The sequence below is a fragment of the Triticum urartu genome, chromosome 6 (genome assembly GCF_003073215.2).
Source record: "Triticum urartu cultivar G1812 chromosome 6, Tu2.1, whole genome shotgun sequence".
Taxonomy (NCBI): domain Eukaryota; kingdom Viridiplantae; phylum Streptophyta; class Magnoliopsida; order Poales; family Poaceae; genus Triticum; species Triticum urartu.
Window position 1 is genome coordinate 281,842,076 of NC_053027.1, and position 22,982 is coordinate 281,865,057.

Consider the following 22,982-nt stretch of genomic DNA (forward strand, 5'->3'; position numbering starts at 1 on the left):
ATCATTAGGAGAATGATGTGATGGACAAGACCCAATCCTAAGCATAGCGCAAGATCGTGTAGTTCGTCTACTAAAGCTTTTCTAATGTCAAGTATCTTTTCCTTAGACCATGAGATTGTGCAACTCTCAGATACTGTAGGAATACTTTGGGTGTGCCAAATGTCACAATGTAACTGGGTGACTATAAAGGTGCACTACGGGTATCTCTAAAAGTGTTTGTTGGGTTGGCACGAATCGAGACTGCGATTTGTCACTCCGTATGACGGAGAGGTATCTCTGGGCCCACTCGGTAAGACATCATCGTAATGAGCTCAATGTGATAAGGGTTGGTCACGGGATGATGTGTTCGCAATGAGTAAAGTGACTTGCCAGTAACGAGATTGAACGAGGTATTGGGATGCCGATGATCGAATCTCGGGCAAGTAATGTACCGATTGACAAAGGGAATTGTATACGGGATTGCTTGAATCCTCGACATCGTGGTTCATCCGATGAGATCATCGTGGAACATGTGGGAGCCAACGTGGGTATCCAGATCCCGTTGTTGGTTATTGGCCGAAGGGTTGTCTCGGCCATGTCTGCATGGTTCTCGAACCCGTAGGGTCTACACACTTAAGGTTCGATGACGCTAGGGTTATTAAGAAGTTTTGTATGTGATTACCGAATGTTTTTCGGAGTCCCGGATGAGATCCCGGATGTCACGAGGAGTTCCGAAATAGTCCGGAGGTGAAGATTTATATATGGGAAGTCATCATACGGTCACCGGAAATATTCGGGGGTATACCGGTATTGTACCGAGACCACCGGAGGGGTTCCGGGGGTCCATCGGGAGGGTCCACCTTCCCCGGAGGGCCTTATGGGCTGTAGGTCGAAGGGAACCAGCCCCTAGTGGGCTGGGCGCCATCCCCCCTAGGGCCCATGCGCCTAGGGTTTGGGGGGAACCCTAAAGGGGGCGCCCCCTTGCTTGGGGCAAGCCCCCTTCCCCTTGGCCGCCGCCCCCCTCTAGATCTCATCTAGAGGGGCCGACCCCCTTGCCCCTTCTCCCTATAAATAGAGGGGCGAGGGGAGGGCTGCATGACCACATCCAAGGCACATTCCCTCCCCTCCCCAACACCTCTCCTCCTCCGCGTGAGCTTGGCGAAGCCCTGCCGGAGAACTGCCACTCCATCACCACCACGTCGTCGTGTTGCTGTTGGAGCCTTCTTCCTCAACTTCTCCCTCCTCCTTGCTGGATCAAGGTGCGGGAGACGTCACCGGGCTACACGTGTGTTGAACGCGGAGGCACCGTTGTTCGGTGCTTAGATCGGATTCGGCCGCGATCTGAATCGCTACGTGTACGACTCCTGCAACCGCGTTCTTGCAACGCTTCTGACTCACGATCTTCAAGGGTATGAAGATGCACTCCCCTCTCATTGCTAGTTACTCCATAGATTGATCTTGGTCATGCGTAGAAATTTTTTAATTTCTGCAACGATCCCCAACAACAAGGTGGCCTTGTATTGGTATGCTGAGCCGTCTATTTTAACACACAGGAGCTGGTGTGGTCATTATACACACATGCACGCATGCACATGAGCTGCATGCACGCAACACTCACACGAACACATGCACCCACGCACACACGCAACACTCACACGTCCACACGCAGCCACGCACGCACGCAACACTCACACGCACACACGCACGCATGCATGCACACACCAGTACATCACATGACCAACACACACTCTCATGCTCAAGTGCTCAACCTACACATGCATGCGCACACATCAGGCCCTCATAGACACATACACAACTAGGTGATTCCCGCGCACGGGTGTCGGTGTCAAAATCGGCGGATCTCGGATAGGGGGTCCCGAACTGTGCGTCTAGGATCGATGGTAACAGGAGACGGGGGACACGATGTTTACCAAGGTTCGGGCCCTCTCTATGGAGGTAATACCCTACGTCCTGCTTGATTCATCTTGATGAATATGAGTGTTACAAGAGTTGATCTACCACAAGATCGTAATGGCTAAACCCTAGAAGCCTAGCCTGTATTACTATGGTCATGAATATATCCTTTCCAGACTAACCCCTCCAGTTTATATAGACACCGAGGGGGAATCTAGGGTTACATAGAGTCGGTTATGATACGTCCATTTTGCATCATGCTTTTATACCAATATTTATTGCATTATGGACTGTTATTTCACTTTATGTCACAATACTTATGGCTATTCTCTCTTATTTTACAAGGTTTACATAAGGAGGGAGAATGCCGGCAGCTGGAATTCTGGTCTGGAAAAGGAGCAAATATTAGAGACCTATTCTGCGCAACTCCAAAAGTCCTGAAACTCCATGGAACGTCTTAAAAGAAATAAAGAAAAATCCATGCCAAAGATGAAGGCCAGGGGCCCACACCCTGCTCACGAGGGTGCGGGGTGCGCCCCCTACCTCGTGGGCCCCCTGGTGGCTCTCCGATGCCCATCTCCTTCTATATGAGGTCTTTCCATGAGAAAAAAATAGGCAGGAACTTTTCGGGACGAGACTCCGCCGCCACGAGGCGGAACCTTGGCGGATCCAATCTAGAGCTCCGGCAGAGCTGTTCTGCTGGGGATACTTCCCTCCGGGAGGGGGAAATCATCACCATCGTCATCACCAACGCTCCTCTCATCGGGAGAGGCCAATCTCCATCAACATCTTCACCAGCACCATCTCATCTCCAAACCCTAGTTCATCTCTTGTATCCAATTCTTGTCTCAAAGTCCGGGATTGGTGATAGTAGGTTGCTAGTAGTGTTGATTACTCCTTGTAGTTGATGCTAGTTGGTTTAATTGGTGGAAGATCATATGTTCAGATCCTATATGCATATTATTACCCCTCTGATTATGAACATGAATATGCTTTGTGAGTAATTACGTTCATTCCTGAGGACAAGGGAGAAGTCTTTCTATGAGTAGTTATGTGAATTTGGTATTCGTTTGATATTTTGATAAGATGTATGTTGTCTAGCCTCTAGTGGTGTTATGTGAACGTCGACTACATAACACTTCACCATTATTTGGGCCTAGAGGAAGGCATTGGGAAGTAATAAGTAGATGATGGGTAGCTAGAGTGACAGAAGCTTAAACCCTAGTTTATGCCTTGCTTCGTAAGGGGCTGATTTGGATCCATATGTTTCATGCTATGGTTAGGTTTACCTTAATACTTTTGTTGTAGTTGTGGATTCTTGCAATAGAGGTTAATCATAAGTGGGATGCTTGTTCAAGTAAGAACAGCACCCAAGCACCGGTCCACCCACATATCAAATTATCAAAGTATCGAACACGAATCATATGAACGTGATGAAAACTAGCTTGACGATATTCCCATGTGTCCTTGGGAGCGCTTTTCCTATTATAAGAGTTTGCTCCGGCTTGTCCTTTGCTACAAAAGGATTGGGCCACCTTGCTGCACTTTATTTACTTTTGTTACTTGTTGCTTGTTACAATTTACTTGTTGCTCGTTACGATTTATCCTATCGCAAAACTATCTGTTACCACTTATTTCAGTACTTGCAGAGAATACCTTGCTGAAAACCGCTTATTATTTCCTTCTGCTCCTCGTTGGGTTCGACACTCTTACTTATCGAAAGGACTACGATAGATCCCCTATACTTGTGGGTCATCAAGACTCTTTTCTGGCGCCGTTGCTGGGGAGTGTAGCGCCTTTGGTAGGTGGAATTTCATGAGGAAAAATTTATATAGTGTGCTGATATTTACTGTCACTTGTTACTATGGTAAGTAATTCTCTGAGGGGCTTGTTCGGGGTATCTTCACCCCGTCCAGTAGAGCAAAGAGTTGCCCCTCAACCTACTGAACCTATTGAAAATGAAACTCCTTTTAAATTTCCTTCGGGTATGATGGAAAAACTGCTAGCTAACCCTTTTACAGGAGATGGAACAAAGCATCCTGATAAGCACTTAATATATGTGGATGAAGTTTGTGGATTATTTAAGCTTGCGGGTATACCCAATGATGTTACTAAGAAGAAGGTCTTCCCTTTATCTTTGAAGGGAGATGCATTGATATGGTATAGGCTATGTGATGATATGAGATCATGGGACTATAAAAGATTGAAGCTGGAATTTCATTGAAAGTATTACCCTATGCATCTGGTTCATCGTGATCGCAATTATATATATAATTTCTGTCCTCGCGAAGGAGAATGCATCGCTCAAGCTTGGGGGAGGCTTAAATCAATGTTATATTCATGCCCCAATCATGAGCTCCCGGGAGAAATAATTATGCAAAGTTTTTATGCTCGTCTTTCTGAAAACAATCGCACCATGCTCGATACTTCTTGTGCTGGCTCTTTTATGATGAAGACTATTGAATTCAGATGGAATTTATTGGATAGAATTAAACGCAACTCTGAAGACTGGGACCTCGATGAAGGTAAGGAGTCAGGTATGACACCTAAGTTTGATTGTGTTAAATCTTTTATGGACACCGATATTTTTCGTAAGTTTAGCACTAAATCTGGACTTGACTCTGAGATAGTAGCTTCTTTCTGTGAATCTTTTGCTACTTATGTTGATCTCCCTAAGGAGAAGTGGTTTAAATATCATCCTCACATAAAAGTAAAAGTAGCTGCACCTATTAAAGTTGAAGAAAAGACTGTCACTTATAATGATCCTATTGTTCCTACTTCTTATATTGAGAAACCACCTTTCCCTGTTAGAATAAAGGATCATGCTAAAGCTTCAACTGTTGTTCGTAAAAGCAATATTAGAACTTATACACCTCCTGAGCAAGTTAAAGTAGAACCTAATATTGCTATTGTTAAAGATCTCTTGTCTGATAATATTGATGGGCATGTTATTCAGTTCGAAGGTGAAACTGCTAGAATTGCTAAACCTTGTGCTAAAGATAAATATAGACATGTGGTAGGCGTGCTTGTTATTTCTGTTAAAATAGGAGATCATTGTTATCATGGCTTATGTGATATGGGTGCTAGTGCTAGTGTTATACCTCATGACTTATACAAAGAAATTATGCATGATATTGCACCTGTTGAGTTAGAAGATATTGATGTCACAATTAAACTTGCTAAAAGAGATACTACTGCACCAATTGGAATTGTTAGAGATCTTGAAGTCTTGTGTGGGAAAACTAAATATCCTGCTAATTTTCTTGTTCTTACTTCTCCGCAAGATAGCTTTTGTCCCATTATATTTGGTAGACCCTTCTTGAATACTGTCAATGCTACCATAGATTGCACAAAGAATGTTGTTACTGTTGGCTTGGATGATATGGTTCATGAGTTTAATTTCTCTAAATTTAGTAAACAACATCGTGAGGAAGAATTACCTAGTAAGGATGAAATTATTGGTCTTGCGTCTATTGCCATACCTCCTAGTGATCCTTTAGAACACTATTTGCTAGACCATGAAAATGATATGTTCATGAATGAAAGAAGGGACATAGATGAATTATTCTTTAAACAGGAACCTATTCTGCAACACAATTTGCCTGTTAAAATCTTAGGGGATCCTCCTCCACCTAAGGGTGATCCCGTGTTTGAGCTTAAACCTTTGCCTGATAATCTTAAATATGCTTATCTTGATGAAAAGAAGATATATCCTGTTATTATTAGTGCTAACCTTTCAGAGCATGAAGAAGAAAGATTATTGAAAACTCTGAAGAAGCATCGTGCTGCTATTGGATATACTCTTGATGATCTTAAGGGCATTAGTCCCACTTTATGTCAACATAAAATAAATTTGGAAGCAGATGCCAAACCAGTTCGTGATCCTCAACGACGTTTGAATCCTAAAATGAAAGAAGTGGTAAGAAAAGAAATACTAAAGCTTCTGGAGGCAGGTATAATCTATCCCGTTGCTGATAGTGAGTGGGTAAGTCCTGTCCATTGTGTCCCTAAGAAGGGAAGTATTACTGTTGTTCCTAATGATGAAGATGAATTGATTCCACAAAGAATTATCACAGGTTATAGGATGGTAATTGATTTCTGCAAATTAAATAAAGCTACTAAGAAAGATCATTACCCCTTACCTTTTATTGATCAAATGCTAGAAAGATTATGCAAACATACACACTATTGCTTTCTAGATGGTTATTCTGGTTTCTCTCAAATACATGTGTCGGCTAGAGATCAATCAAAGACTTTTTACATGCCCTTTTGGTACTTTTGCTTATAGACGTATGCCTTTTGGTTTATGTAATGCACCTGCTACCTTTCAAAGATGCATGATGGCTATATTTCTCTGACTTTTGTGAAAGTATTTGTGAGGTTTTCATGGACGGCTTTTCCGTCTATGTTTCCTCTTTTGATGATTGCTTGAGCAATCTTGATCGAGTTTTGCAGAGATGTGAAGAAACTAATCTTGTCTTGAATTGGGAAAAGTGCCACTTTATGGTTAATGAAGGTATTGTCTTAGGGCACAAAGTTTCTGAAAGAGGTATTGAAGTTGATAAAGCCAAGGTTGATGCTATTGAAAACATGCCATGTCCCGAGGACATCAAAGGTATAAGAAGTTTCATTGGTCACGCTGGATTTTATAGGAGGTTCATTAAGGACTTCTCAAAAATTTCTCGGCCTCTGACTAATTTATTGCAAAAAGATATACCATTTGTCTTTGATGATGATTGTGTAGAAGCATTTGAAATACTTAAGAAAGCATTAGTCTCTGCACCTATTGTTCAGCCACCTGATTGGAATTTACCCTTTGAAATTATGTGTGATGCTAGTGATTATGCTGTAGGTGCTGTTCTAGGGCAAAGAGTTGATAAGAAATTAAATGTTATTCATTATGCTAGTAAGACTCTAGACAATGCTCAAAGAAATTATGCCACTACTGAAAAAGAGCTTTTAGCAGTTGTATTTGCTTGTGATAAGTTCAGATCTTATATTGTTGATTCTAAAGTAACTATTCAAACTGATCATGCTGCTATTAAATATCTTATGGAAAAGAAAGATGCTAAACCTAGACTTATTAGATGGGTTCTCTTGCTACAAGAATTTGATTTGCATATTGTTGATAGAAAGGGAGCTGAGAACCCCGTTGCAGACAACTTGTCTAGGTTAGAAAATATTCTTGATGACCCACTACCTATTAATGATAGCTTTCCTGATGAACAATTAAATGTTATAAGTACTTCTCGTAGTACTCCATGGTATGCTGATTATGCTAATTATATTGTTGCTAAGTTTATACCACCTAGCTTCACATACCAACAAAAGAAAAAGTTTTTCTATGATTTGAGACATTACTTTTGGGATGACCCACATCTTTATAAAGAAGGAGTAGATGGTGTTATTAGACATTGTGTACCTGAGCATGAACATGAACAGATCCTACGCAAGTGTCATTCTGAGTCTTATGGAGGACACCACGCTGGAGATAGAACTGCACATAAGGTATTGCAATCTGGTTTTTATTGGCCTACTCTCTTCAAGGATGCCCATAAGTTTGTCTTGTCTTGTGATGAATGTCAAAGAATTGGTAATATTAGTAGACATCAAGAAATACCTATGAATTATTCTCTTGTTATTGAACCATTTGATGTTTGGGGCTTTGATTATATGGGACCTTTTCCTGCCTCTAATGGATACACACATATTTTAGTTGATGTTGATTACGTTACTAAGTGGGTAGAAGCTATTCCAACTAGTAGTGCTGATCATAACACTTCTATTAAAATGCTTAAAGAAGTTATTTTTCCGAGGTTTGGAGTCCCTAGATATTTAATGACTGATGGTGGTTCACACTTTATTCATGGTGCTTTCCATAAAATGCTTGCTAAATATGATGTTAATCATAGAATTGCATCTCCTTATCACCCACAGTCTAGTGGTCAAGTAGAGTTGAGCAATAGAGAGCTCAAATTAATTTTGCAAAAGACTGTTAATAGGTCTAGAAAGAATTGGTCCAAGAAACTTGGTGATGCATTATGGGCTTATAGAACTGCATATAAAAATCCTATGGGTATGTCTCCGTATAAAATGGTTTATGGAAAAGCATATCACTTACCTCTCGAACTAGAACATAAGGCGTATTGGGCTATTAAAGAGCTTAACTATGATTTCAAACTTGCCGGTGAAAAGAGGTTATTTGATATTAGCTCACTTGATGAATGGAGAACCCAAGCTTATGAAAATGCCAAGTTTTTTAAAGAAAAAGTTAAAAGATGGCATGACAAAAAGGATACAAAAGCGTGAGTTTAATGTAGGTGATTATGTATTGCTATACAACTCTCGTTTAAGATTTTTTGCAGGAAAACTTCTCTCTAAATGGGAAGGCCCCTATGTTATCGAGGGGTCTATCGTTCCGGTGCCATAAAAATCAACAACTTCAAGGGCACAAATCCGAAGGTGGTAAATGGTCAAAGAATTAAACATTATATCTCAGGTAATCCCATAAATGTTGAAACCAATATTATTGAAACCGTAACCCTGGAGGAATACATAAGGGACACTTTCTGGAATGTTTCAGACTCCGAAAAGGAATAGGTATGTTGTACGGTAAGTAAACCAACTCCAAAACAATTTTTAAGGCAATATTTCTCCATTTTGGAATATTTAGAAAAATAGAAAAATAAGTAGCAGTCCGAGACGGACACGAAGGCCCCACGAGGGTGGTGGGCGCGTCCTACCCCCCTGGGCGCGCCCCCTACCTCGTGAGCTCCTCGTGTGCCTTCCGGACTCCGTTTTCTTGCACGTTGCGTATTTTGGTCGGTAAAAATTCATTATATATTCTCCCGAAGGTTTTGACTCCCGTATCACACAAATTACCTCTGTTTTCGTTTCGAGGTGTCCCGTTGCAGATTAAATCAACATGTCTTCCCAGGATTCGGAAGGAGAAAGCTATGTGGATGATTACTTAGCAAATCCAGAGGTCTATGGAGATGTGGAACACGATGGATGGACCACGGAGGAAGAAGAGGACTATGAACCCAAGGGGAAGGAGGAGACGAGCTCAGATGAAGATGAAGCACCATTACCTCTACTTGGCGACATGCACGTGGAATTCAAAAAGTCAAGTCTACCTGATAGGGTAAAGAAACCCAAGTTCAAGTTTATACCTTTTCGTCTCTTGTAGGAAAATAAGCAGGACCTATGCAAAAAGATATTAACCCTGGAGTGGGAGATTGATGATCTGAGGGATCAAAATGTCGTCCTCAAGCGCAAATTAAGGGAGAAGCCTAAGCTATCAACTAAGCCAACATCACCACCACCTTCTTCACCAACAAAAGAGATATAATCACATGGGTATGGGCACTCCCCTTGGCAACTGCCAAGCTTGGGGGAGGTGCCCCGGTATCGTATCACAATCACAACTCCTATCTTTATCGTTTTTCTTAGTTCGATCCTATTAGTAGTATCTTGATCTAGTAGAATAAAGTTTATGGCATGATCTAGTTTTGAGTTTTGCTTTATGATCCCTCTATGTAATCGAGTCTGTGAGCTATATATAATAAAGATTAGTAGTGTTGATTCAAGGGCTTGATTATTTTGCCATGATCTTGGGTGAATAAAAGAAAGAGGAAAAGAATAAAAAGAAACAAAAAGTTCATATTGATCTTATTGAGAGTAATGACTTCACATAGAAAGAGTATGATGATTAAAAGTTGTTGGGAGTTGGCAGACATAGCTTTGGTCATTGTTGCAATTAATAGGAAGTACTAAGGAAAGAGAGGTTTTCACATATAGATATATTATCATTGACATCTTTTATGATTGGGAGCACTCATTAAAATATGACATGCTAAAGAGTTGATGTTGGACAAGGAAGACAACGTAATGAGTTATGTATTTCTTATATTTGAGATAAAGTATGTTGGATCCTCTAACTTGTTGAGCTTGCCTTTCCCCCTCACGCTAGACAAATTCTCAGCACCAAGTAGAAATACTACTTGTGCTTCCAAATATCCTTAAACCAGTTTTGCCATGAGAGTCCACCATATCTACCTATGGATTGAGTAAGATCCTTCAAGTAAGTTGTCATCGGTGCAAAGCAATAAAAAATTGCTCTAAATATGTCTGATTGATTGGTGTGGGAGAAATAAGCTTTATACGATCTTGTGATGTGGAAGTAATAAAAGCGACGGACTGCATAATAAAGGTTCATATCACAAGGGGCAATATAAAGTGATGTTCTTTCACATTGAGATTTTATATATCTAACCATAAAAGCGCATGGCAACCTCTGCTTCCCTCTACGAAGGGCCTATCCTTTATTATTATCTTCTACCTTATGCAAGAGTCATGGTGATATTCACCCTTCCTTTTTCATTTTATCCTCTGGCAAGCTCAGCATGTTGGAAAGAACATGATATATATATATATATCTAATGTAGGGGAGCATGAACCATTATTGTTGACATTACCCTTGAGGTAAAAGGTTGTGGGGCAAAACTATAAGCCCCTATCTTTCTCTGTGTCCGATTAAAACTCCATAACCACAAGTATCGCGTGAGTGTTAGCAATTATGGAGGACTAAATGATAGTTGAGTATGTGGCCTTGCTTTTTAGCTCTGACATAGAGTCTTTCTAATGTTATGATAAATTGCAATTGCTTCAATGACTGAGATTATAGTTTGTCGGAGCCCAATAAGGTTTATGATTTATACTTTGGCATTCTGAATAGATCATCACTTGAATATAAGTAATCATATGACAAAATCTATATATGTTGCTGTTATGAGAATAATCATGATGCCTTCATGTCCGTATTTTATTTTTATCGACGCCTCTACCTCTAAACATGAGGACATATTTATTGTTATCGGCTTTTCGCTTGAGGACAAGCGAGGTCTAAGCTTGGGGGAGTTGATACGTCCATTTTGCATCATGCTTTTATACCGATATTTATTGCATTATGGACTGTTATTTCACTTTATGTCACAATACTAATGGCTATTCTCTCTTATTTTACAAGGTTTACATAAGGAGGGAGAATGCCAGCAGCTGGAATTATGGTCTAGAAAAGGAGCAAATATTAGAGACCTATTCTGCGCAACTCCAAAAGTCTTGAAACTCCATGGAATGTCTTAAAAGAAATAAAGAAAAATCCACGCCAAAGATGAAGGCCAGGGGGCCCACACCCTGCTCACGAGGGTGGGGGCGCCCCACCCCCTAGGGCGCGCCCCCTACCTCGTGGGCCCCCTGGTGGCTCTCCGACGTCCATCTCCTCCTATATGAGGTCTTCCGATGAGAAAAAAATAGGCAGGAACTTTTTGGGACGAGACTCTGCCGCCACGAGGCAGAACCTTGGCGGATCCAATCTAGAGCTCCGGCAGAGCTGTTCTGCCGGGGATACTTCCCTCCGGGAGGGGGAAATCATCACCATCGTCATCACCAATGCTCCTCTCATCGGGAGAGGGCAATCTCCATCAACATCTTCACCAGCACCATCTCATCTCCAAACCCTAGTTCATCTCTTGTATCCAATTCTTGTCTCAAAGTCCGGGATTGGTGCTAGTAGGTTGCTAGTAGTGTTGATTACTCCTTGTAGTTGATGCTAGTTGGTTTAATTGGTGGAAGATCATATGTTCAGATCCTATATGCATATTATTACCCCTCTAATTATGAACATGAATATGCTTTGTGAGTAATTACGTTCGTTCCTAAGGACAAGGGAGAAGTCTTGCTATGAGTAGTTATGTGAATTTGGTATTCGTTTGATATTTTGATAAGATGTATGTTGTCTAGCCTCTAGTGGTATTATGTGAACGTCGACTACATAACACTTCACCATTATTTGGGCCTAGAGGAAGGCATTGGGAAGTAATAAGTAGATGATGGGTTGCTAGAGTGACAGAATCTTAAACCCTAGTTTATGCGTTGCTTCGTAAGGGGCTGATTTGGATCCATATGTTTCATGCTATGGTTAGGTTTACCTTAATACTTTTGTTGTAGTTGCGGATGCATGCAATAGAGGTTAATCATAAGTGGGATGCTTGTTCACGTAAGAACAGCACCCAAGCACGGTCCACCCACATATCAAATTATCAAAGTATCGAACGCGAATCATATGAACGTGATGAAAACTAGCTTGACGATATTCCCATGTGTCCTCGGGAGCGCTTTTCCTATTATAAGAGTTTGCTCCGGCTTGTACTTTGCTACAAAAGGATTGGGCCACCTTGCTGCACTTTATTTACTTTTGTTACTTGTTGCTCGTTACAACTTATCCTATCGCAAAACTATCTGTTACCACTTATTTCAGTACTTGCAGAGAATTCCTTGCTGAGAACCGCTTATCATTTCCTTCTGCTCCTCGTTGGGTTCGACACTCTTACTTATCGAAAGGACTACGATAGATCCCCTATACTTGTGGGTCATCAGGTTACAGAAGAAGGAATCTTCATAGTCGATCGCCAAGCTTGCCTTCCACGCCAAGGAGAGTCCAATCCGGACACAGGTACAGTCTTCGGCCTTCATGTCTTCACAACCCATCAGTCCGGCCCATGGATAACAGGCGGGACACCCAACGACCCTTATTCTAGGTCTCCCTCAGTAGCCCCCGAACCAGTCTTCAATAGTGAGGTGTTTGGCACACAAATTGTCTTCGGCATTTCAAGGAGGGTTCCTCCTTTAATGATCTCCAAGTGATGTATTCGGCCATCGGTTCAATGTCGCTCTCCTCGGCTTCTGCGCGTTAAATAACTTCTGCTCCCACGTGTCAAGCGAAGGTGGAAGGTCAGGGTATTTTTGCAGATAACACCCCATCCATGCAAGGAAGAGCAACTATTAAAGAGATTGGATCCTAGATCCATTCGGCACCACGCAGAGGAAATCCCCGAAAACTGCTTAGGAGAAACCATTCCATCATGGCTAGCACCCCCAGCTCCTCCACCCGTTCCGGCCCATAGAAAGGCCAGTGGGAGAGGTGTTCAGTGTCCCACAGTCAATTGACGAAGCTACAAACGCATGCATTTCTTCCCCCCGCAGATCTAGTTTCTGTTCGAGTGGGGCTAGATTCCTTCAACGGTGAGATTCAGGCAGAGGACTTCCCCAATCCATCCGGGGGAGAGCGAGTATGTTTGGTCCCCTACCTGCTAAGGGGAGTTGGGTTTCCCATTCATCCATTCCTCTGAGGGATTTTGGAATACTATGGCCTCCAGCTGCACAACTTCACCCCTGCCTCCATTCTGCACATTGCAGGTTACGTCGCTTTATGCAAACTATTCCTGGGTATCGAGGCTCATTTCGACCTGTGGAGGAAGTTGTTCTGTCTTCTCCCGCGTAATCACGAGGGGTCAATATTTGAAGTGGGCGGAGCCGAAGTATGGTGTATCGCCGATACTGGATATCTATCCGGCAAACCAAGGAAGGCAGCCGAAGAATGGCCTTCCAAATGGTTCTATATTGAGGACGCCGCGCTTCCTGACCCAGTCCGAAAGGGTCTTCCTGAATTTGCGAGCGTTTCGCTGAAGAAAGGCCAAAGTTGGCGTCCCCGGATTCTTGAAGAGGATGACAGCGCAGAAGTTTGCCAGCTTATGAGCAAGATAAAGACGCTCGCTCAGTCCGGAGTCAGAATAATCGGGGTAATGGCGACCTCCATAGTGCGAGGGGTTCAGTCGCTACAATACAGAGGGCTGCCCATGTGCCACTACAATGGAGAGGATGACGCCTCCCGCTATGGCCGGAAGTGTCCGGATACCCCCATCGCTCTGGCCAAAATATTGGCCGAACTGTTTAAAGGGGAGGAAGAGGAGTTTCTTCGCATTAAGTGTAGATATGGGTATTCTATGTATGATCCTCCCAGTTGGGTAAGCTTTGACGCCTATATTCCACTCATTCCCCTTCCGGATAACTTTTGATAAATTTCAAGTCTGTTTGTTATGACAACACTGGTGGAAGGTCACCGAAGGACTTCATAGTCCTGCCCCACAGCTGGAGATCCACAACCAGGAGCTAGATCCTGGGTTTGAAGAGGATTCGGATATATTCATGGTGCTTTTGGGGAGAGTTTTTTTTCAGACAAGCTATGATGACACATAAGTGGCCATCACCGTCGACTACCCTGGCCTTCTTCTTGCTTCACATGTAAATAATTAAGAAACACCTTCTCTAAGAGAGTGCTCTTATTCTGCCTCACCCACCGCACTGTATCGTGCTTCACAGGGGAGACGTTCGGCGATTTCGAAGAGATCGGCTCCGGCGCCGGGCAAGCCTTCCAAGAGGAAAGCAAACGAAGACACGGCCGTGCCTTCATCGAAGAGGTACGAATTCGCCAACCTGCACCTGAGCAGTCACGTCCAACTGTGACCTTCCCATTTTCCATGTGTCAGGAGGAAGGTGCGCCGAACTATATCCGAAGGTTCGAGCAGCCATACTTCCCATAGCTAGGATTCAAATCCTGCCGTGAAGACGGGGGCTGATGTAGGGGCGACGCCGGAGTGTCCTCCAGCCAAGGACTCGGATGATGTATCCGTCACCAACTTGGAAGTGGAGAGTGCCATGAATCATCGGTCCGCCGGGCCATTTTACAAGACCCATGCTTTTTAGAAGAGTCATTTAACGCCTTCAGCTCAGCCGATGCATACATCCGGGCTGCTCGAGATGGGATTAACAGGGCCACAAAGCAACATTTGAAAGATGTGCAGGTAAATTCGCTTTGTCTGACTATGATAACCATATGCCAGTAGCCCCCGAGACTTAAAGGAGTTGAAACAACTGATTTAAGGATCAATGTACAACCAGGTGCTTACGGAGAAGAATGCCCAGCTACCTCGGGAACTAGAAAAGTGTCAGCGCCAGCTGCTTGCTGCCAATGCCGAACTGGAGAAATACAAGGCATCTCCCGGTAATATTTTCCTCTATCGAAAATTCATAATGATACACCGATAGTGTGAATCTGGGTTCTAATCTTTGTGTTGGGTCGTTAGACAAAGTACGAGAGCAGCTGGACGCCGCTCGAAGCGAAGAACACGGAGCCAAAAAGCTACTAGCAGCGGGTGAGCGTGTATTGACAAAAGTCGTTCAAGAGAAAAAGAAACTCCAGGATTCGAACACCAAACTGGGCGAAGAACTAAAAGATGTGCGAGCGCAGCTAGCCGACTCTGTGAAGGGGAACAAGAAGCTGCGAGGCGGCATATTCAGTACGTGGCCGCTTTTATCTTATAGCGGTTTGGAGGTAACGATAGCTGATATAGCTGTAATTGCAGGTGTATTGACGAACCGCCCCGAAGAGGAAGTGTCTGGATCATCAAGTGATCTTCTGCAAGGGCTATCACAGTTGCACAAGCAAGCTCGGCAGGCGATGCGGAGTGTAGCCAAGGCTTTATGGCCATCTGACTCCCCTCTAGGAAGCATGGAGAAGCTGGTAGAGCTGTTCAAGGGAGCGCGGTGGTGTATCCGGCTGTGGAAGATATCTGCCTGCCGAGAGGGTGCGCGAGAGGCCTAGGCCATGGTGAAGACGCGATATACCAAGCTGGATCCTAATCACATGGCTCGTGTCGGACCGCTAGGGCCGAATGGGGAAGAAATTCCCGTTAGTATAGTATATGACCAAGTAGAGGTGGACGCCAAATATTCCCAACAGGATTGTAAGTTAGACTGCCTGTTGGAAGGTGTAGAGGAAGAGGTGTTCGACTCCAACTGACTGTGTACTTTCCTCATCTAGCTAAATTGTATATCATTTGTCATGGCAGACCTTTTCGCTTCAACATCCGGACCCGAAGGTGCAGAGTGTTTCCGAATACCGTCGCGGCCGAGTATGCCGGGGTATGCCTGGAAAACTAGGCGTAGGGGTCATAGTTGCTTGAACAGACAAGTTGTATCCGGCCAGCTATGTTATATTACATTCATATCGTAAGAAACATCTTCCAGAGAGAATAGTTCCATTAAGGGTTCCTTTCCCTGGGTGTGTATGCATTTAATGCGCATGTCCGAATTGTGATGTGAACACCATAGTTTGTATAACTTCTGGGGTGCACAATGGAGTGAGTTTTTGAAAAACATCTTTAATTCATCGACCGAATATTCCCTTAAGAATGCTAGCTTTCGGCTTCACCCAGTCTGAGGTACACATCCGGATGACCCGCCTGTAACAATCGCAGAGGTGCTCCCTTTATGCCCTAGTCGAACTAACGGGAACGTAGGGCATAAGCACATGAGCCTGGAAACCCATCTTGGCCAAAACTTAAGTCATATCGATGCATATAGTGGCAAAGAAAAGGTACATATGGAAAAACTCAGATGTGAGGAGCTTGATGCTCAAAGAATGACAAGAACATCTGTCCAAGAAGCCCCCAGGTACAAGTGGCGTACATATTTAAAGATGTATGTGTCAATGGTGTGTGTTCTAGCCGTACCAAAGCTTTAAAGCGAGAAAGAAGAAAGTAATCAGAAAAGAGAGAAAAAATAATGGAAACTACAGGGGAGGAGGAAATGAACAAGGGGTTTGGCGCTAGGCATAGAATCTTCGGAGTCTGGCCGCGTTCCAGGGGTTTGACTCGAGGCGATTGTCTGATGCATCGCGAAGACGGTACGCTCCTCCGGTGAGAACTTCGTCAATTATGAAGGGACCCTTCCATTTGGGCTTGAGTTTGTCCTTTTTCTTCTCCTGTAGGCGTAGTACAAGTTCGCTAACATTGTAAGTCTTGGCCCGTACTTCTCTGCTTTGATATCTTGGAGCCTGCTGTTGATAAAATGCTGAACGGGCTTTTGCGACATCGCGTTCCTCCTCCAGGGCATCTAGGTTGTCCCGCCGATCAAACTCGACTTCTCTCTCTCCATACATACACACTCGACGTGAGTCGTGAATGATATCACAGGGCAATACGGCCTCTGCGCCATACACCATGAAGAAAGGTATGTATCCGGTAGTACGGTTGGGCGTGGTCTGCAGCCCCCAGAGTACGGAGTCGAGCTCCTCAATGCAGTGCTTTTCTAATTCTTTCGAAGACCGCACTAGTCTAGGCTTAATGCCGCTCATAACAAGACCGTTGGCTCGTTCGACTTGACCGTTGGTTTGTGGGTGGTAGACGGAGGTATAATCGAGTTTAATACCCAGATTAGTACACCAGGGTTTTACCTCGTCGGCTGTGAAATTGGAGCCATTGTCAGTGATGATACTGTGTGGGACACCATAACGGTGCACAACACCGGATATGAAGTCTATCACCGGGCCGGACTCAGCCGTTTTGACCGGCTTAGCCTCTATCCACTAAGTGAATTTGTCCACCATAAACAGCACATATTTTTTCTTATGGCTTCCCCCTTTAAGGGGTCCAACCATATCGAGTCCCAGACCGCAAAAGGCCAAGTGATGGGGATTGTTTGTAAGGCGGTGGGGGCATATGGCTTTGATTGGCAAAGAGTTGGCATCCGACGCAACATTGGACAAGGTCCTGTGCATCTGCATGGGCCGTCGGCCAATAAAACCCTGTACGGAAGGCCTTGCTAACAAGGGCGCGAGCTACGGCGTGGTGGCCGCCGAGTCCGGCATGAATTTCAGCCAAGAGCTGCCGCCCCTCTTCCTCGGATATACATCGTTGAAGGACTTCGGTGGCGCTTTTCCTATAGAGCTCTCCATCATGAACCTTGTAGGCCTTTGAACGCCGGACAATACAGCGGGCCTCATTCTGGTCCTCGGGAAGCTCTTTCCTGTTAAGGTAGGCCAGGAACGGTTCGGTCCATGGGGTAATGACTGCCATGATGAGATGCGCCGACGGTGTTATTTCGGTGGCTGAGCCCGACGTCGGTGTTTCCGGGATCTGGGGTTATGTTTGGATCCGGACTAGTATTGCCGTTTTCCCCCTGCCACACCATGTATGGCTTAAAGAGCCTTTCTAGGAAGATACTAGGTGGGACGGGGTCGTGCTTAGCACCGATACGAGCAAGAACATCTGCCGCTTGATTACTTTCTTGAGCCACATGATGGAACTCGAACCCCTCGAACCGGGCCGACATTTTTATGACTGAGTTACGATACGCTACCATCTTCGGATCTTTAGCGTCGAAATCTCCATTTATTTGAGATATTGCAAGGTTTGAGTCCCCGCGTACATCTACGTGTTGTATGCCCATGGAGACAGCCATCCGGAGACCATGCAATAAGGCCTCGTATTCGGCTGCGTTATTGGAGTCTGTGTATAGTATTTGTAGAACGTATTGGACAATGTCTCCAGTAGGGGACGTTAAAACGACGCCCGCTCCTAACTCTGCCAGCATTTTGGAGCCGTCGAAGTACATGATCCAATTGGAGTATGTGCCGTACTCTTTAGGGAGTTCGGCCTCTGTCCATTCGGCGACGAAGTCGGCCAACACTTGGGATTTGATAGCTCGACGTGGTTTATATGTAATGTCAAATGGGAGGAGCTCGATGGCCCATTTGGCAATCCGGCCCGTAGCATCGCGGTTGTTTATAATGTGATTGAGTGGTACTTTGGAGGCCACCGCGATCGAACACTCCTGGAAGTAGTGACGGAGCTTTCGGGATGCCATGAAGACCGTGTATCCTATTTTTTGATAATGAGGGTACCGGGATTTGCATGGTGTAAGGATAGTGGATACATAGTATACTGGCTTCTAGAGCAGGAATTTATGTCTGTCCTGTTCTCGTTCAACGACGAGTACGGCGCTCACCACCTGATGTGTTGCAGATATGTATAATAACATCGGTTCGCCGACGTTTGGTGCAGCCAGGATTGGATTGCTCGCAAGAAGGTTTTTTTATTTCCTCTAGTCTGGCTGTTGTAGCGTCCGTCCACTCGAAGTGGTCGGTTCGCCGTAGAAGGCGATAGAGTGGCAATGCCTTTTCTCCCAATCTAGAGATAAAGTGGCTTAGAGCTGCTACGCAGCCCGCAAGCTTTTGAACTTGTTTAAGGTCCGTTGGCTTAGCCAATTGTGACAAAGCTCTGATTTTGGTTGGGTTTGCTTCGATTCCTCTATTGGAAACGATGAATCCCAGCATTTTTCTGGCGGGGACGCCGAAGACACACTTTTCTGGGTTGAGCTTAATGTCATACGCCCGGAGGTTGTCGAATGTAAGACGCAAGTCGTCTATTAGTGTTTCGACGTGCCTAGTTTTGATGACGACGTCATCGACGTAAGATTCTACTGTTTTGCCGATCTGTTCTCCAGGCATGTTTGAATCATGCGTTGGTATGTGGCGCCGGCATTCTTGAAACCAAAGGGCATGGTGTTGAAGCAGAATGGCCCATATGGGGTGATAAATGCTGTTGCGGCTTGATCGGACTCCTTCATTTTGATTTGATGGTATCCGGAATATGCATCAAGGAAACACAGTGACTCGTGTCTTGCGGTGGCGTAGATGATTTGATCAATGAGGGGGAGGGGGAAGGGATCCTTGGGGCAAGCCTTGTTAAGGTCTTTGAAATCGACGCACAGGCGCCAGGATTTTTCCTTTTTTGGTACCATCACCAGGTTTGCCAGCCATTCTGGATGTTTGATTTCTCTAATGAATTCGGCCTCGATGAGTGTGGCCAGCTCCTCCCCCATGGCTTGTCGCTTGGGTTCGGAAAAGCGCCGCAGTGTTTGCTTAACCGGTTTAAACCCCTTCAATATATTGAGGCTATGTTCGGCCAGCTCGCGTGGGATCTCTGGCATATCTGAAGGGTGCGAGGCGAATATGTCCAAGTTTTCGCGCAGGAATTCTCATAGTGTGGTGTCAACTGTTGGGTTCAGTTGAGCTCCGATAGATGATGTCTTCTTGGGGTCCGTTGGGTGGACCTGGAATTTGACTATTTCTTCTGCTGGTTTGAAGGAGGTGGATTTAGGGCGTTTGTCGAGGATCACGTCGTTCCTGTCCACCGTGGAGCGTAGTGCGGTCAATTCTTCGGCCGCGAGGGCTTCGGATAGCGCCTCCAGGGCCAGTGATGCGGTTTTGTTTTCAGCGCGAAGTGCTATGTCTGGATCACCGATGAGAGTGATTATACCGTTTGGTCCGAGCATTTTGAGCTTCATATACCCGTAATGGGGTATGGCCTCGAAGCATGTAAAAGCATCCCCCCAAAAGGGCGTGATATCCACTGCTGAAAGACCGATAGTTCTCCAGCGTGCCGAATACTACGTCAAGTGTAATTTTGCCCGCGCACCGCGCCTCCCGGTTGGGAATAATTCCTCAGAAGGTTGTGTTACTTTGCTCTATGGGGCTCCTGTCTATTTCCATTTTATGGAGTGTGTCCTCACAAATGAGGTTTAGTCCGTTGCCGCCGTCCATGAGGACCTTGGTAAGTCGAAACCCATCCATGATGGGACTCAGGACTAACGTGGCTGGCACTCATACTATTTTGTACTTTGGTTCGTCACTAGTGTTGAATGTTATAGTCGTGTCGTTCCAGGGGTTTATTGTAGCAACTTGGCAGACTTCGGCGAGATCGCGAAGGGCCCTTTTGCGCTTGTTGGTTGAAGCGAATGTCTCAAAGACCATCAATACTCTTGAGTTATCATCTTCTGTGGGATACCGTTCTGGGTCGTCCTTGATAAGGATGTCCTCGCCGCTCTTGGCTACTTGTCGTAGTATCCAACATGCTCTAAGGCTATGGGTTGCCACGGTATCTGGTGTTGTATGTATTTTGCACAGGCCATCGAGCCACCCCTCCAGAACAGTGTCGTGCCGCATAGCGGTTTTGTGTTTCTTGACTGTTGGACTGGGCGTGCCACGAGGGTGCGCCCTTTTTGCCTGTAGGGGGAGTTGAGTTGGGACCGACGGTTCCCAGCGAGCTGCTTGGGTTTTCCAAGCGCTCTCCATCGCGCTATACTTTTGTACAATGGTTGCTAAGTCAACGAATTTCAGTATGTGGCGGCGATTGATGGTGCTGAGGATTACTTCGTCTGCGTAATTGTTGCAGAACACTGATATTGCGTCCTCGTCACGACAATCTTTTACCTTGTCCTTGACAAGGGGGAATCTGGCTGGGAAGCGGTGGACCGTTTCCCGAGACTGATGTTTTATGCTTATGAGAGCGTCTATGTCTGGGTGGGTGGGTGGAATTAAATCTGAACTCCGACCTGAGCGATTATCCGGAGTCTGACGACCTTCCGAGCTTAACAGTCCGGGTACCGGAATATCTTCTGATTGTTTAGGACCACCGTCCGATGCTATGTTCAGAGGGCTGGTCGCATCCTTTCGCCGGTGAGTATTCGTCTCTTCCTGAAGGGCGATCCGAACATAGTCCATCTTCGATATAGAAGAAGACTAACGGTCCTGTTCCACAACCACCGCAATCTGGTGGGTGACCGGTGGGGCCTTGATTTCTCCTTGATCAGTTTTGGCCCGATCCGATCGTAGTCTGTAGCGATTCCCAAAGCGGCGATGTGATCTTTGTTCAAAGACGAAAAATCTATCGGATCCATCTACTTGGAGTGCTCGGACTTAATGCGAAGGGGGTTTTCGATGGCCCGAGAGGTCATCGTCGGCTCAACGGCCGAATGGGCGATCATAGTAAAGCCGCCCAGCCGGAGGGTTTGGCCTGGGGCCAGAACTCCCCCGGAGGTGATGTCGTCTTTAAGGATAAGGAGAGCCATCGAGCCTTTCGTCTACGGCACAGTGGAACTCTCAATGAAAGCACCAATGTCGGTGTCAAAACCGGCGGATCTCGGGTAGGGGGTCCCAAACTGTGCGTCTAGGATCGATGGTAACATGAGACGGGGGACATGATGTTTACCCACGTTCGGGCCCTCTCTATGGAGGTAATACCCTACGTCCTGCTTGATTGATCTTGATGAATATGAGTGTTACAAGAGTTGATCTACCACGAGATCGTAATGGCTAAACCCTAGAAGCCTAGCCTATATTACTATGGTCATGAATATATCCTTTCCGGACTAACCCCTCCGGTTTATATAGACACCGGTGGGGAATCTAGGGTTACATAGAGTCGGTTACATAAGAAGGAATCTTCATAGTCGGTCGCCAAGCTTGCCTTCAACGCCAAGGAGATAATAGGCCGGACGCACGAGGACCCCTTTGTCCAGGACTCCCTCAACAGGGTGGAGTCTTGTCGTGCCTACGTAAATTTGTGTTTATCTGACCTTTTCCCTATGCGAACTGATAGGTGGGACCCACAAGGAACCTGGTCAATTTAACTAGTCAACATGGTGCCATGTAGACTATTTGGCCGGTCAACAGAGTGCAATCCGATGCTGAACCGTGAGCAAGTGACTGTATAATCAGCACAAAACATATATAGTGACCGTAATCAGCTTATTCTGAAGTTCGATGAACGTATTACGCTTTTCTCTCTGTAGGCCCTCCAAAACTACATCTCTACACGTTCTCGCATGTTACATCTAACAACTATGCAATACAATACTACTACTACACTCTAACACAATAAATCACAGTATGTGTTTTTAGTTTTACTAGATATCATATTGTTACTTAATTATTCAGTTTGCATACATTAAAATTGCCTTTGAAATGTATGGCTAGTATCATATACCGCGCAGGAAAAATCATAGTACTATATACAATACAAGTGACAGTTCACTGGGCCGTCGTGTTTAATCGGGTTTGTATCGTGCGATCGTGCGAAACGGTACAAGTGACAGTTCACTGGGACGTCGTGTCGTGTACTCCTCCGTTGTAAGAGTGGAGAGCTCGCTTTCATAAATCTTCTAGTCCCTTTCGCCGACATGTGGGGCATCGAGGTACCGGGTCCACGTGCCATACCGGAATACAGTGCAGAGCAGCCGGGGTGAAGCACCCAGTCATGGCGCCGGCGTAGTAATGAGCAATGAGGCGTCAAATCACAAAGTTGCACCTTTCCCGCAATTAAGTTGGAGGGATGAAGTAATAATGCTAAAAAAAGAAGTTGGAGGGACGAAGCAACCATCATTTCACTCGTTGCTGAATCCGCTTCTCCCTCATCTTCTTCAAGTTAACCACGTGGGAAGCGGATCAGCTTGGTAAAGCACTGACACATGGGACCGCCAGGACAACGTCCTCTAAAAATAAGAAACCTCCCCCGCCATCCGCGCGGCAAAATCACCTCCTTTTTAATAATCTTGATTCTATAATTTTG